At 40.2% G+C, this 13,139-nt stretch overlaps 1 protein-coding gene across 10 annotated transcripts in view; it reads right to left on the reverse strand.

Moving 5' to 3' along the window:
• Window positions 1-13,139, reverse strand: part of tbc1d5 (TBC1 domain family, member 5) — a 511,825-nt gene that overhangs the window by 149,742 nt on the left and 348,944 nt on the right. The gene's annotated exons all lie outside the window — the stretch shown is intronic.

Consider the following 13,139-nt stretch of genomic DNA (forward strand, 5'->3'; position numbering starts at 1 on the left):
CCTTAATTTAAGGCTATGCCCCCTCGTAATAGCTGACTCCATACGTGGAAAAAGGTTCTCATGGTCAATCCTATCTAAACCCCTAATCATCTTGTACACCTCTATCAAGTCACCCCTAAACCTTCTTTTCTCCAATGAAAACAGCCCCAAGTGCCTCAGCCTTTCCTCATACGATCTTCCTGCCATACCAGGCAACATCCTGGTAAACCTCCTCTGCACCCGTTCCAGTGCCTCCACATCCTTCCTATAGTATGGCGACCAAAACTGCACACAATACTCCAGATGCGGCTGCAACAGAGTCTGATACAACTGCAACATGACCTCAGGACTCCGGAACTCAATTCCTCTACCAATAAAAGCCAGTACGCCATATGCCTTCTTCACTGCACTATTTACCTGGGTGGCAACTTTCAAAGATCTGTGTACATGGACACCAAGATCCCTCTGCTCATCCACACTACCAAGTATCCGACCATTAGCCCAGTACCCCATTTTTTTGTTACTCTTACCAAAGTGAATCACCTCACACTTAGCTACATTGAACTCCATTTGCCACCTTTCTGCCCAGCTCTGCAGCTTCTCTATATTATATCATCTATATGATGATTATAAACAAAAATCTTTCCAGCTAAACAGGCGAGTGATACTTGTGCAAATGAATATAAATATATATCATGTAAGGAAAGTTCAATAATTAATCGTTTGCGTTATTTTCAAGTTGATAATGCTTAGATGACTTAAGCTTACCAATGAACATACCATTTACCTTCTTTTCTTCCTCTCAAAAACTCTTAAGTGTTCAATTTAAGAGAGGGATACTCCTTTAGTATATGCAGACCAAACCCTAACCATTGATATAAATGATGCAAATGTGGCACAGAATTATAAAATCAGAGGGAAGTATGGTAAAACAGAGCTTCCTTCTTTAACATAGTCTTGATCAGAATCTTTGAACACTCTCCAATTACTTTGGACTGGAAATTTTAGGAATGGAAGGATTTAATACTTGAAAAAATATCAATGACCAAGTTTCCCTTCTTCCTGGCAGTTGTAAAATTCAGTTCTATTACAGTTCTATAACTGTAATAATACATTTATAACAATGTACTCTATCATGTGGTCTCTAGCTCATCCATAAGGACATGAAGAAAATCCCCTTGAAGAGCCACTAGGTCCAAAGTCACCTTCCTCCTCTCCAGCAAGTTACACTTACCACATGCCATGTCTTAAAACTACACACATTCTCTATTACAATGTTAATTTCTGAAATAAATTACTAAATTGGGATTGAGTGAACTGTTCTGCTTCTCAGAGGTGCCCTAGCAAGTCTGCCCCATAGCAAAAGCAATTTCTTGTAGATGCTGTAAATCTGAAGCAAACACTTGCTGAAGAAACTCTGCAGGTCTGGCAGCATCTGTGGAGACAGAATTAGAGTGAATGTTTCAAGTCAAACATGATTCTATTGCATAGAATGGTAACTCTGTTTCTCTTTCCATAGGTAATGCCTGGCCTGAGTTTCTCCAGCACTTTGTTTTTATTTTAGTCTCTCCCATAGAATGACCATTGAAACTTTTCTACAGTTTAGTTTAGAACTTATCCCACTCTGAGTGCTGGCTGTGTTCTCTCCTACTGTTCTCATACAAGGTGAAACAGTATTAAGTATGACTTCATGAAGTCTGCATAATATGCAACCAAATTGGCATTAATACAGCTGATAATTTATTATTCCTGAGTACTTAACATCAATAGAAATAACTGCAATAATGCAACATAAACTCTGAAGACTGCTCAAAGTATTCTGAGCACTGTATCATTGAAATATATGCAATATGAGTTTTCAGATAACTGTAAGATGCATTTCAAGGATTGGTCTAATGTGTTTAAAAACGGGCATGTAAGTCAAAATTTGGGAATTTTTAAGAATGTGTGCGAATAATGATAACGTGTTGAACATTCCAAGCATTTTTCCTTAAGCCTGCCAGAAAGCCCTTCAATGGACACTTTGCTCACTTGCTGCTTGGGGCTGCAGAAAAGATCTGTATTTGGTAAGCATTGTATTAGTCCATTAAAGTAGCATTGGAATTACACCTGTATCCTGAAATCCCATTTTACAAGAATGAGAGACTAGCAAGAATGTATGCTTACTTCAAGCCTCAAAATTGGCAGTGATACAGTACAAGTAAGGAGGTAGTAAGAAGCTTTCTTTTTATGATTTTTGACTCAGTTTGTCCCATTTATGTTAGAAGATGGGATGGCAAAAATAAAACTGGTCAATCTTCTTGAACTTTGAAAGCTAAGCTGCTAAGATTATCCAAAGTCAAAGGCCTCATGACTTAACTCTGTGAGGTATAATACAAAAATAGATTCTGCCTTGACCTGCCATTAGGCCTTTCGTTACCAACAAAATTACAAATGCTTCAAGTTGTGAATGAATTCATTCCATCAAACCTCAGATGAAACAGGATCTTGACCAGATGGGCCAATGGGCTGAGCAGTGGCAGATAGAGTTTAATTCAGATAAATGCGAGGTGCTACATTTTGGGAAAGCAAATCTTAGCAGGACTTATACACTTAATGGTAAGGTCCTAGGGAGTGTTGCTGAACAAAGAGACCTTGGATTGCAGGTTCATAGCTCCTTGAAAGTGGAGTCGCAGGTAGAAGGATAGTGAAGAAGGCGTTTGGTATGTTTTCTTTTATTGGTCAGAGTACTGAGTACAGGAGTTGGGAGGTCATGTTGCGGCTGTACAGGACATTGATTAGGCCACTGTTGGAATATTGCGTGCAATTTTGGTCTCCTTCCTATTAGAAAGATGTGAAACTTGAAAGGGTTCAGAAAAGATTTACAAGGATGTTGCCTGGGTTGGAGGATTTGAGCTATAGGGAGAGGCTGAACAGGCTGGGCCTGTTTTCCCTGGAGTGTTGGAGGGGTGACTTTATAGAGGTTTACAAAATTATGAGGGGCATGGATAAGGTAAATAGGCAAAGTCTTTTCCCTGGGGTCGGGGAGTCCAGAACTAGAGGGCATAGGTTTAGGGTGAGAGGGGGAAGATATAAAAGAGACCTAAGGGGCAACTTTTTCCACACAGAGGGTGGTACGGGTATGGAATGAAATGCCAGAGGAAGTGGTGGAGGCTGGTACAACTGCAACATTTAAGAGACATTTGAATGGGTATATGAATAGGAAGGGTTTGGAGGGATATAGGCCAGTTGCTGGCAGATGGGACTCGATTGGATTGGGATATCTGGTCAGCACGGACGAGTTGGACCGAAGGGTCTGTTTCCATGCTGTACATCTCAATGACTCTCTGACTAAATGCTCCCTTTCAATCAGTGACTGACTTGCAACCATGAACATTTAGAGTTCAAATCTTTTTCTCCAAACAACTGACAATTGAAAGGATAGAATGCATAGCATTATTGTTGTCAGTTTTCTCAGTCAAACACTTTGCCAAACAATATTAAGTTTTCAGAAATCCAAGTGAAATTACTTCAGATATAGAATCCACATTGTGTCCTCGATTCCAACAGACGTGCGGACTATAATCTGTGCGCATTACGACGTCAAACTTGTGCAATGTAAAAGTGAGATACCTTTCAAAATAAACTGAATTTGTGTTGAATGGAAAAATATTCAACAACAACTAATGCTTAAGTCTAAAGACCCCATTCTCAGTAAAGTGATTCTAATGTTGAAGTTATCGATTTACATATTTCAAAGTATTGCCTTTCTTTTGGTTTCTTTATATAAAGGAAAAGATTTGTATCTGTGTGACAGCTGGCAACATCACATGGGAAACTTAGCATCTGGGGTCCAAGTGAATGAAATAAGCAGTACGTAATTCTAAAACCAATAAAATTGAAGAATTGTGAAATCAACATAAAAGGACTGAGAAAGAAGTGTAAATTGGAACAAGTAAACTTAACATCAGAATGGGCAGAGAAAGAGAAATAAAGGGAGTAAGAAAGACTGAATTCAGAGCGATTGAAAAGAAAAACAGGCCTCATTTTTAAAATACCTAATGTAGTTTGAGTAGGAAAAAATGTGATTCTACATTCATAATACTTGAAAGGTTAACTAGCAACAATGAACTGTTAGTAGGATCATTACTAACAATGAACAGCATTTTCCATTCCAATTTTTGCTCTTGTCCACTGATACTAATTTCATTGTCACTTTTGGTGTTTGACCAGGCATTTGCTAAAACTCATTCACACAGTCATATCACATTCCTCAGTCACTGCCTCCGACAGACTCACCTGACGTTGATTCCAACTGAAGTTTCATCCCTCCTGCTTTGAATCCACCCAGGAATACAAGTATATCTGTAATGTTCAATGTTCCTGCTCTCACTGCATCCAGAGATCCACACTCAGTGCTATGCGACTCTCTCTCCAACAGCATCGTTACATGCTGGCTCAGGGCTGCACCACTATTCCACTTCATCCTCCGGCTCATTCGCCATGCTAACCAGAAACCTTTTCTTTTCCTTTCCTTTAAGGCATCAAGGCCCACAAGCCACAACAGCTTTGAGATACCGATGGTCCTTTGGAACCTCCCTCCCCTCCTGTTCCCTCTCCCAAACCATCTCTTGTCAGGTATTCACCATCCCTCCTAACCTTTCGCTCTCCGATGCTGAAGATTCTGTACTCAACAAAGATTTGTGTTGAATGGAAAAATATTCAACAACAACTAATGCTTAAGACCAAAGACCCCATTCTCAGTAAAGTGATTCTATTGTTGAAGCTATTGATTTACATATTTCAAAGTATTGCCTTTCTTTTGGTTTCTGTTTGTAAAGGAAAAGATTTGCATCTGTGTGACAGCTGGCAATTTCCTTGCCACCTTCGACAAAAAAGCTTTATCCCTCTGTGTCCCCACCTTAAAGATTTCGGGCATAACATAATGTTGAGCTCTTATTCCGCCATCTTCGCCTTCCTGCCTATTTCTTTGGACAAGAATTCTCTCCTTTTCCCACAGATCCCTTCACTCAGCTCCAATACTCTCCCTCCACCGGGACCCCTCCCTGTGACCAGCTCTCAGATGCCTCCTCCTATCTCCCCTTCGGGCCATGACCCCCATCAAGGCACATCAGGCAACTGCATCAACTACAGTCACTGACCTCATTTCATCTGGTGATCTTGCCCCTACTACCTCCAAGCTGGTAGCTCCCAGCCCCGCTCAGCTCGCTTCTACCTCCTTCCGAAAATCCACAAACAGGACTGTCTGGACAGAACCATTGTTTTTGGCTGCTCGTGCCCCACAGAACTCATCTCTTCCTACCTTGACTCAGTCTTTTCTCCCCTGGTCCAGTCCCTGCCCACATACACCTGTGATTCCTCTGATGCTTTACGCCAGTTTTGGAATTTCTAGTTTACAGGTTCTAGATGCCTCTTCTTTACCATGGACACGTAATCCCTTTACACGTCTATCCCCCACCAGGATGGTCTTAGGGCTCTCCGCTTCTTCAGGGAGCAGAAATGCGAACCGTACCCACCCACCATCCTCCTCCATTTGGCTGAGCTCGTCCTCACCTTCAACAACTTCGCTTTTAACTTCCCTAATTTTTTTCAGGTCAGAGGGATGGCCATTGTACCCACATGGGCCCCGGTTATGCCTGTCTCTTCGTGGGATATGTGGAACATTCCTTGTTCCAGTCCTATTCCAGCCCCCACCTATAACTCCTCTGCTATATAGATGATATCATCGGTGCTGCTTCCCTCTCTCATCCGGAATTGGAAAGGTTAATTGATTTCACTTTCAACTTCCACCCCGCCGTCACTTTCATCTCGTCTATCTCTGAATCCTCCCTTCTTTGACATTTCTGGGGATACACTGGCCACTAATATCCATTATAAACCCACCGACTCCCACAGCTACCTGAATTATATATCCTCGCATCCTGCTTCTTGTAAAGACCCCATTCCATTCTCTCAGTTCCGCCATCTCCATAGTTTTTGTTCTGATGAGGCCAACTTTGACATTTCAGAGGCTTCCTTGTCGATCTTCTTCCCTAGCACTGTTGTCAACAGGGCCCTCAAGCAGGTCTGACCCATCTCCCACACTTCTGCCTCACCTCAACAGCAAAAAGATTTCTCTTATACTTACTTACCATCTCACCAGCATCCACATCAACCACCATTTCTGCCACCTCCAGCTAAATGCCACCATCAGACACCGAAACCCCTCCTCCATTTCCTTGCCACGTTCGACAGGACATCCTGGTCCTTTTTTCCTTCACTCCCAATACCTCTATGGCACCTTCCCCTGCAACTGCATAAGTTGTAACACCTGCCCATCTACCTCCTCCCCCTCAGTATCCAAGGGCCCAAATATACCTTCTACGTGAAGCAGCACTTTACCCGCACTTCCCACAATCTAGTTGACTGCATTTGCTGCTCACAATGTGGTTTCCTCTACATTGGAGAAATGAAGTGTACACTGGATAACCATTTCACAGAACATCTACATTCCACCTGCAAAAAAGACTCCGAGCTTCCAGTTGCCTGCCATTTTAACACACCACCCTGTTCCCTGGTCAACATCTTTATCTCAGACTTGGTGCAGTGTTCCAGTAAAGCTCAGCTCAAGCTGGAAGAACAACACCTCATTTTCTGCTTGGAGACCCTGCAGCCCTCTGGACTCAATATCAAATTAAATAACTTTAGGGCCTGAACCACCCCACCCCCCATGTCCTAGCCCCCATCCCACACACCAGGCCTTGTTATCACATAGTCTGCCATTACACATCATCTAATGTTAACCACTAATAGCCTCCGTCAATAGCTATTCACCCTCTTATCCAGATCATTATCAACTCCCTTTGTTTTTCCAACTGTTCTACTCTCTCTTTGGGCACTATCCCCATCTATCGTTTACTCCTAACACCCTTTCCCCAGCTTATCTGTATATAAACCATCATTTTCCTAACTATCATCAGCTCTGAGGAAGCATTACCAGACTTAAAATGTTAACTCTGATCTTTCTTCACAGATGTTGCCAGATTTGTTGAGCTTTTCCATCAACTTCCGATTTTGTTTCTGATTTACAGCATCTGTAGTTCCTTTGGTTTTTATGAACTACTGGTGCATGGCTAAAATCACAGTTAATACAAGTTTAATTGAATAGTGCAGAAAACTTAAATAGCTCTAAAATAGGATTCTGGTATACTTCTGACGAGATCCAATTTTCTTTAGCAACTTTAGGAGAATGGTGCACCTGGACATCAACTTTGGAATTCCTATGTTTAACAGCATGCCTGACCCCAGAGGATTTGGGGATCAATAATAGTGTGTGCCAGTAGTTTCACTTCTATTTTTGACAGCAAATTATCATTCACTAATATATAAACCTCCTTCTAAACAAACAGGGGTTTTGGTCCTCAGTGGAGGCAGCCGAATTGACGCATTCAAGAGAGTATTCGATGATTATTTAAATAGAAATGGTTTGCTGAGATGTGGGGAAATGGCAGAAGACTGGCACTAGCTACCAGAACCAGTACAGGCATGAGGACCATAATATTTGTTTTTGTTTGGTGACAAAACTTTGCAAACAAGAATATGATACTGGAGGTAAGAATTGCAGGTCTGAAGAGCTCAGTATTTTAAGATTATTTCTCATCTTTAATAAATTGCAATGTCATCCTCCCTGAAGTCTTTCTCTCCCCCGAACACTCAAATTGCTTGACCAAGTTGATGAATCATTTGACTCTTCTGTCCACATATCTCCTTATGCGTGTATTCAGTGTCAAATATTGTTCAACAATCCTCCAGTGAAGCACTTTTGGGGGTGTTTGCTACATAAAGGTCCTATGTAAATTCAAGCTGTTGTTGAAAACAGTTTTCATTTTTAATTACAACACATTTTATTATTTTGTCCTCAAAAGTACTTTAAAGCTTTACAAAAAGTCTTTGGCAAAAAGATTTGAGATCCACATGACACTTAGTGTGAAGGACAAGAAGTGCAGGCTAGACGTACTGTGTTTATACACTACTAACAAATCTCCCTTGTTACTGCTCATCATAAAAGTCAGAGGATACGACTGGCAATATATCATCAGGGCCAATGATGTATAGTGATTGAATATCAATCAGACCATCATCTGATTGTCGGTGTGAAAAATAATAAAGATACAACTGTGCACACTTTTGGTCTATCTATCATGCTCGCTGTTTTGCATATGGTCAAATTTTGTAGTCAAAAACAGCTACAAATTACACAGAGCATGAAGGGATAGCATGCAAGAATGAAAATAGACACTAAAAAAAAATCAATCACAAATAAACTTGATATTTTTAAAGAAAAACCTTTTTGCCCTCTATTAACGCTTCCTAGCTGGAAAATACAACAGTAACAAAATAATATAGTACATACAAAAAAAATTTCCTTATATATATTTTTTGTTCTTTCAGAAGTTCTAGATCTTTAATAAGAATCTTTCAACAAGTATTACTTTGTAGCTGATGGAACTTTACAACTGCAACTCTAACATGCACCAATGACTACAGTTTTGAGTCAACCAGTTTTAACCTGGATAACTCACACTAGACATTAATATGATTTTGTTCAAGTAATCTAGACTCCATAATCCAAAGTGTCAAAATCTAACAGCAACCATGACTTGTTTAAAATTAGGTAGAAAAAGAACTTTAGAACCTTTGAGGTTCTAACTATTATGATGAGTTTAGTTTTACACATCATGCAATACGAGTTGCAGAAAGATAGAAACAATTGACAGTAGACTGACAGAATGGCTTAATGTCAATTCTGGAATCAATCTAATGTTTAACCTACTCATTGTAATTGAATAGATTAACCCCAGAGGCTGAAAATGAAAATTACCAGCAATGCTTAAGTGACAGACTGAGATGATGTCTTAATGTTGTCAATGACAGCAAAACTTTCAAATGTACTGTAGTCATTCCATTGAAACAGACTTGAGCTTCAGGAGTCCAAGCATAGGTAGAAGAACATGGGAATTCAGCAGTTGCTGTCAGTACCTAAAAACTTTGACAGGATGTCTTGTGGAGCTTCTCAAAATCTGCAACTTCCAACATAATTATGAACTGATGCCACTCCTACATTGATGGCTTGCTATATAAGCTCTTACAAAATATAAAGCTTGCTGTAGGAGATGTAACGAGATTAGTTGTAAATTTCTTATAAATTACTGGACACTCTTATTTGTCCTAATTAAGGGTGTTTAGATTTGGAAAGTGTTAAATTTCTCTGCAATTATTAAATAAAAATGTCATAACTTTACTTTTCTATTTTTAAAAATGTCTGTTTATCTTTATCTTAGCTTCTGTCTTTTGTTTCAAATTAAATGTGAAAAACTTAACGTTTCTGGTCTGATTTGTATAAATACTTAAATATGACTGGCTCGTTACCTGTTCAACGTCATTGCTAGTGTTAATCCTAAAACACCAGCAATTTAGTAGCAGCTTTAAAGTGCAATTGGAAAATTTAAATTTCTGCATAAAAATAGAAGAGAAAGGGAGCTAAAGTGGAAGCTGAACATAGGATACTCAGCAAATCAAAGAGAGAGGGAGACAGAGAGCTAAAGATACATAGGGAGTATGCTCAAAACCTGAGAGGCAAAAATTCTTTTGTATAAAGTAAAAGAAAGAGGAAGAGAAAATAACTGGCCTGATCAACATTTTATACAATTCCAAAATCACCTCACCACTCTTAAATGCTATTAAAGGCAAGCATCCCAATGCCTTCCAAATCACTTACTTTCCTGTCCCATTACCTTAAGGATACCCATATCAAGGTCCTTCTGATCTCTGGTAACTCTCAAAGTTCTACCATTCATCATGTATTCCCTTGTTTTGTTTGTCCTGCCCAAGTGCATTGCGTCATATTTATTTGGAATGAATTTCATTTGCATTGGTATCAGCCAGACTATTTCCTCCAGTATTCCAGTACTTGTCTTCACAAATCACCATCACCCACCAATTTTTGTACCATTTGTGAACTTATTGATCAACCCTCATTCAAGTCTAACTTGTTTATATATACCAAAAACAGCATTGACCCCAACACCAATCCCTGCCGAACCCCACTGCACACAGGCTTCAAGTCACAAAAATACCCCTTAACCACCATCATCTATTTCATGCCATTCAGCCAATTCTGGATCAATCAGCCAAATTTCCTTTCATCAATTACCTTTGCTATGAGTCTCTCATGTGGGAAAAAAACAGAATAGTATTTAACTAATAATTAAATTACAGCATCCTATACAGTCAAAGCAAAAGAGTAATTATATCTTTGCTTAAATTATCTTCCACCTTCTCACTATGTGTTTGGAATGAAATTCCTGAGCGAGTGCTGGATGTGGGCACAGTTACAATATTTAAAAGACACTTAAATAAGTACGTGAATAGGCAAACTTTGGAGGAATACAGGCCAGAAGCTGGGACTAGTCTAATGGGGAATATGTTTGATATGGACTGGTTGGACAGAAGTATATAACTTTATGACATACATTTTTCATACAATGGTTTCCATTACTCTGCACTAGTCTTTGGTTTCCCTCCATGAAACTCCAACGTTTGTGTAGCCTTCATATTTTGCTTTCCTGATGCAGTCAGTGGCCTAAAAAAACCACTTCATTCATGGGATGTGGGCACCTCTGGCTAGGCCAGCATTTACTGACCATCCCTAATTGCCCAGAGGGTATTTAAGAGTCAGTCTGGCCACATGAGAGAGAGAGACCAAGTTAGGATGACAGATTTCCTTCCCTAAAGGACATGTGAATCAGGTGGATTTTTTCTGACAATCAATATTGGTTTCATGGTCATCATCAGACCTTTAATTCCAGATTCTTTATTATATTCAAATTCCACCACAAGCCCTGGTCCCCCAGAAATTGAGCTTCTTGATTAATAGTCTAGCAATAATACCACTAAAACATTACCTCCCCACAAAAAAAAACTTCATTTTGCAGCACAAATAATGATGGGACAGTTGGATTTCACCATTATTCATGAGTAAAACTGACAATTTCTCACATCCACACAGGTGCAATTAAATGCAGAAATAGAAAATGTGTGTGAATGATACCCTGCTTCTTTACAAATTATACTTTTCTCAACTTCAATGTTAGAATCTGCATAGAGATCACTATCAGGATCAAAGGGTAATTGCCCCAGAAGACTGATGGAAAGAAAAATGAAGCTTTCTGCAACTGAAATTGTAAAGTAGTGAGAAATATTATTACTGCTGAACAATCACTTTGGCCTTGAAAAAAAAATTCTGTAAGTTCTGTTGAAAGAAAAAGACATGCTGCTGAAGCACTTCATCTTCCATTCAAGTTTCGATGGGAGGAACAGTGTGATACTCGTGCATCTGGCTGATGAGTGTGCTTCAATAGCATCTGCCTTTATTCAGGAATACTCACATTTTACCATGATGTGGAGGTGCTGGTGCTGAACTGGGTTGGACAAGGTCAGAAATCACATGGTACAGGTTAGAGTCCAACAGGTTTATTTTTTCCGAGTGCCACCCCTTTGTCACGTCACCTCGCGAAAGCTTGAGATTTCAAATAAACCTATTGCACTCTAACCTGGTGTCATGACTTCTGACCTTGTCTACATTTCACCGGTGTGCAATCATATTTCATAAGAAATTTCATGTTGCAGATTTTAAAAATAGGCTGCAAGAAAGCACCTCTATGGGAGAATTTCACAGGTTGCTTTTCCTGCCCTGTGGAACACATTATCTGCCTCACTGTCAGTGATATCCTCCTGATGCTGATGACAGACCAAATCAACATACCCTATCCCAAGTGGGTATAAAGAATCAAGTGGGTACTAAGCAGCCAGATAGTTCTACTCATCCCTGATGCAGTGTCCGCAATTCATCTCTCTGCTCATAAACCCTGAGCCAATGCTGTTTGAATTTTAAATACTGATTGTAAATGCGTTTGACCTGGATCGCAATGGTATCCAGGAACTATCATGCACTGCAGCCTTGACCCGAACTGCCATTCTTAATGAGTTTTAGATATCTAATTATATTATTCACTGATTTAGTGCCATTTATGTATTTTATTGAAATCAATTGGTATTCTATGCTCAAATTTAAGAATTGAAATCCTCTCAATCACTTATCAAAGAGTCACCAAAAAGCTTGCTCCTTTCACTTGAGCAAGAGGTCAGCTCCAATGAAGCTAGCATGGTCTTTGACTCTGCCTACCTGCCACATAGCCCATTTTTGCCTGGTTGCTTTGATTATGCTGACTGCATAACTCAGGCTCTTTGCCTTGTAATCAGATGAAGGAGGTCTTTTGTGTGGTCTGCCGAACCGTTGTCCCGGGGTCTTCACCTCAACCACTCCTCAAGGTGCTGCTGACTGCCTGCCACAGGCTCCTTCCACTGTCTCCTCCTCCTCTAAGCCACAATAAGCTATCTGCAATTTGCTTGTTTGAACCATTTCCCTACTGCTAGTTCTCCTCATAGAAAAAGCACAGCAGAGAAATGGAAAACGTGAAATCTCTGAAATTTTTCTCTGTTTCCTGTTCAGCTCTCCTCTCAGTTGCAAGATCCAGCAGGAGATTTTACATATAATAATGATAAAATTATTATCAGAGGGCAGCACAGTAGTTCAGAGGTTAGCACTGCTGCCTCACAGTGCCAGGGACCTGAGTTTGATTCCAGCCTCGGGCGTCTGTCTGTGTGAAGTTTGCACATTCTCACCATGTCGACATGGGTTGCCTCCGGGTGCTCCGGTTTCCTCCCACAATCCAAAAAACGATGTACAGGTTAGGTGATTTGGCCATACTAAATTGTCCATAGTGTTTAGGGATGTGTACGGTAGGGGCAAAATGTAGAGTAATGGGGAAGAGGTTCAGGTGGGATACTCTTCGGAGGGTCAGTATAGACTTTAATGGCTGAAGGGCCTATTTCCATGCTGTAGGGATTCTATGATCCTATGTCACAGATCAATGTTAAATTCAGAAAGACTCCAGAATGCCGATAAATCCAGAAAGTTTTCTGGATTTCCTGACACGAGGCAAAAGCTGCTCATTCACTACTCACAGCAAAAGGCATTACCTGTCTGTAGGTGAGGCTGGGAGAGAACACAATATGGAGAGATCACAAAGGTGGTACCTGAGAGAGTGAACAATAAGGAG

Source organism: Chiloscyllium punctatum, chromosome 8 (assembly GCF_047496795.1).
Source record: "Chiloscyllium punctatum isolate Juve2018m chromosome 8, sChiPun1.3, whole genome shotgun sequence".
In the NCBI taxonomy this organism is placed as follows: domain Eukaryota; kingdom Metazoa; phylum Chordata; class Chondrichthyes; order Orectolobiformes; family Hemiscylliidae; genus Chiloscyllium; species Chiloscyllium punctatum.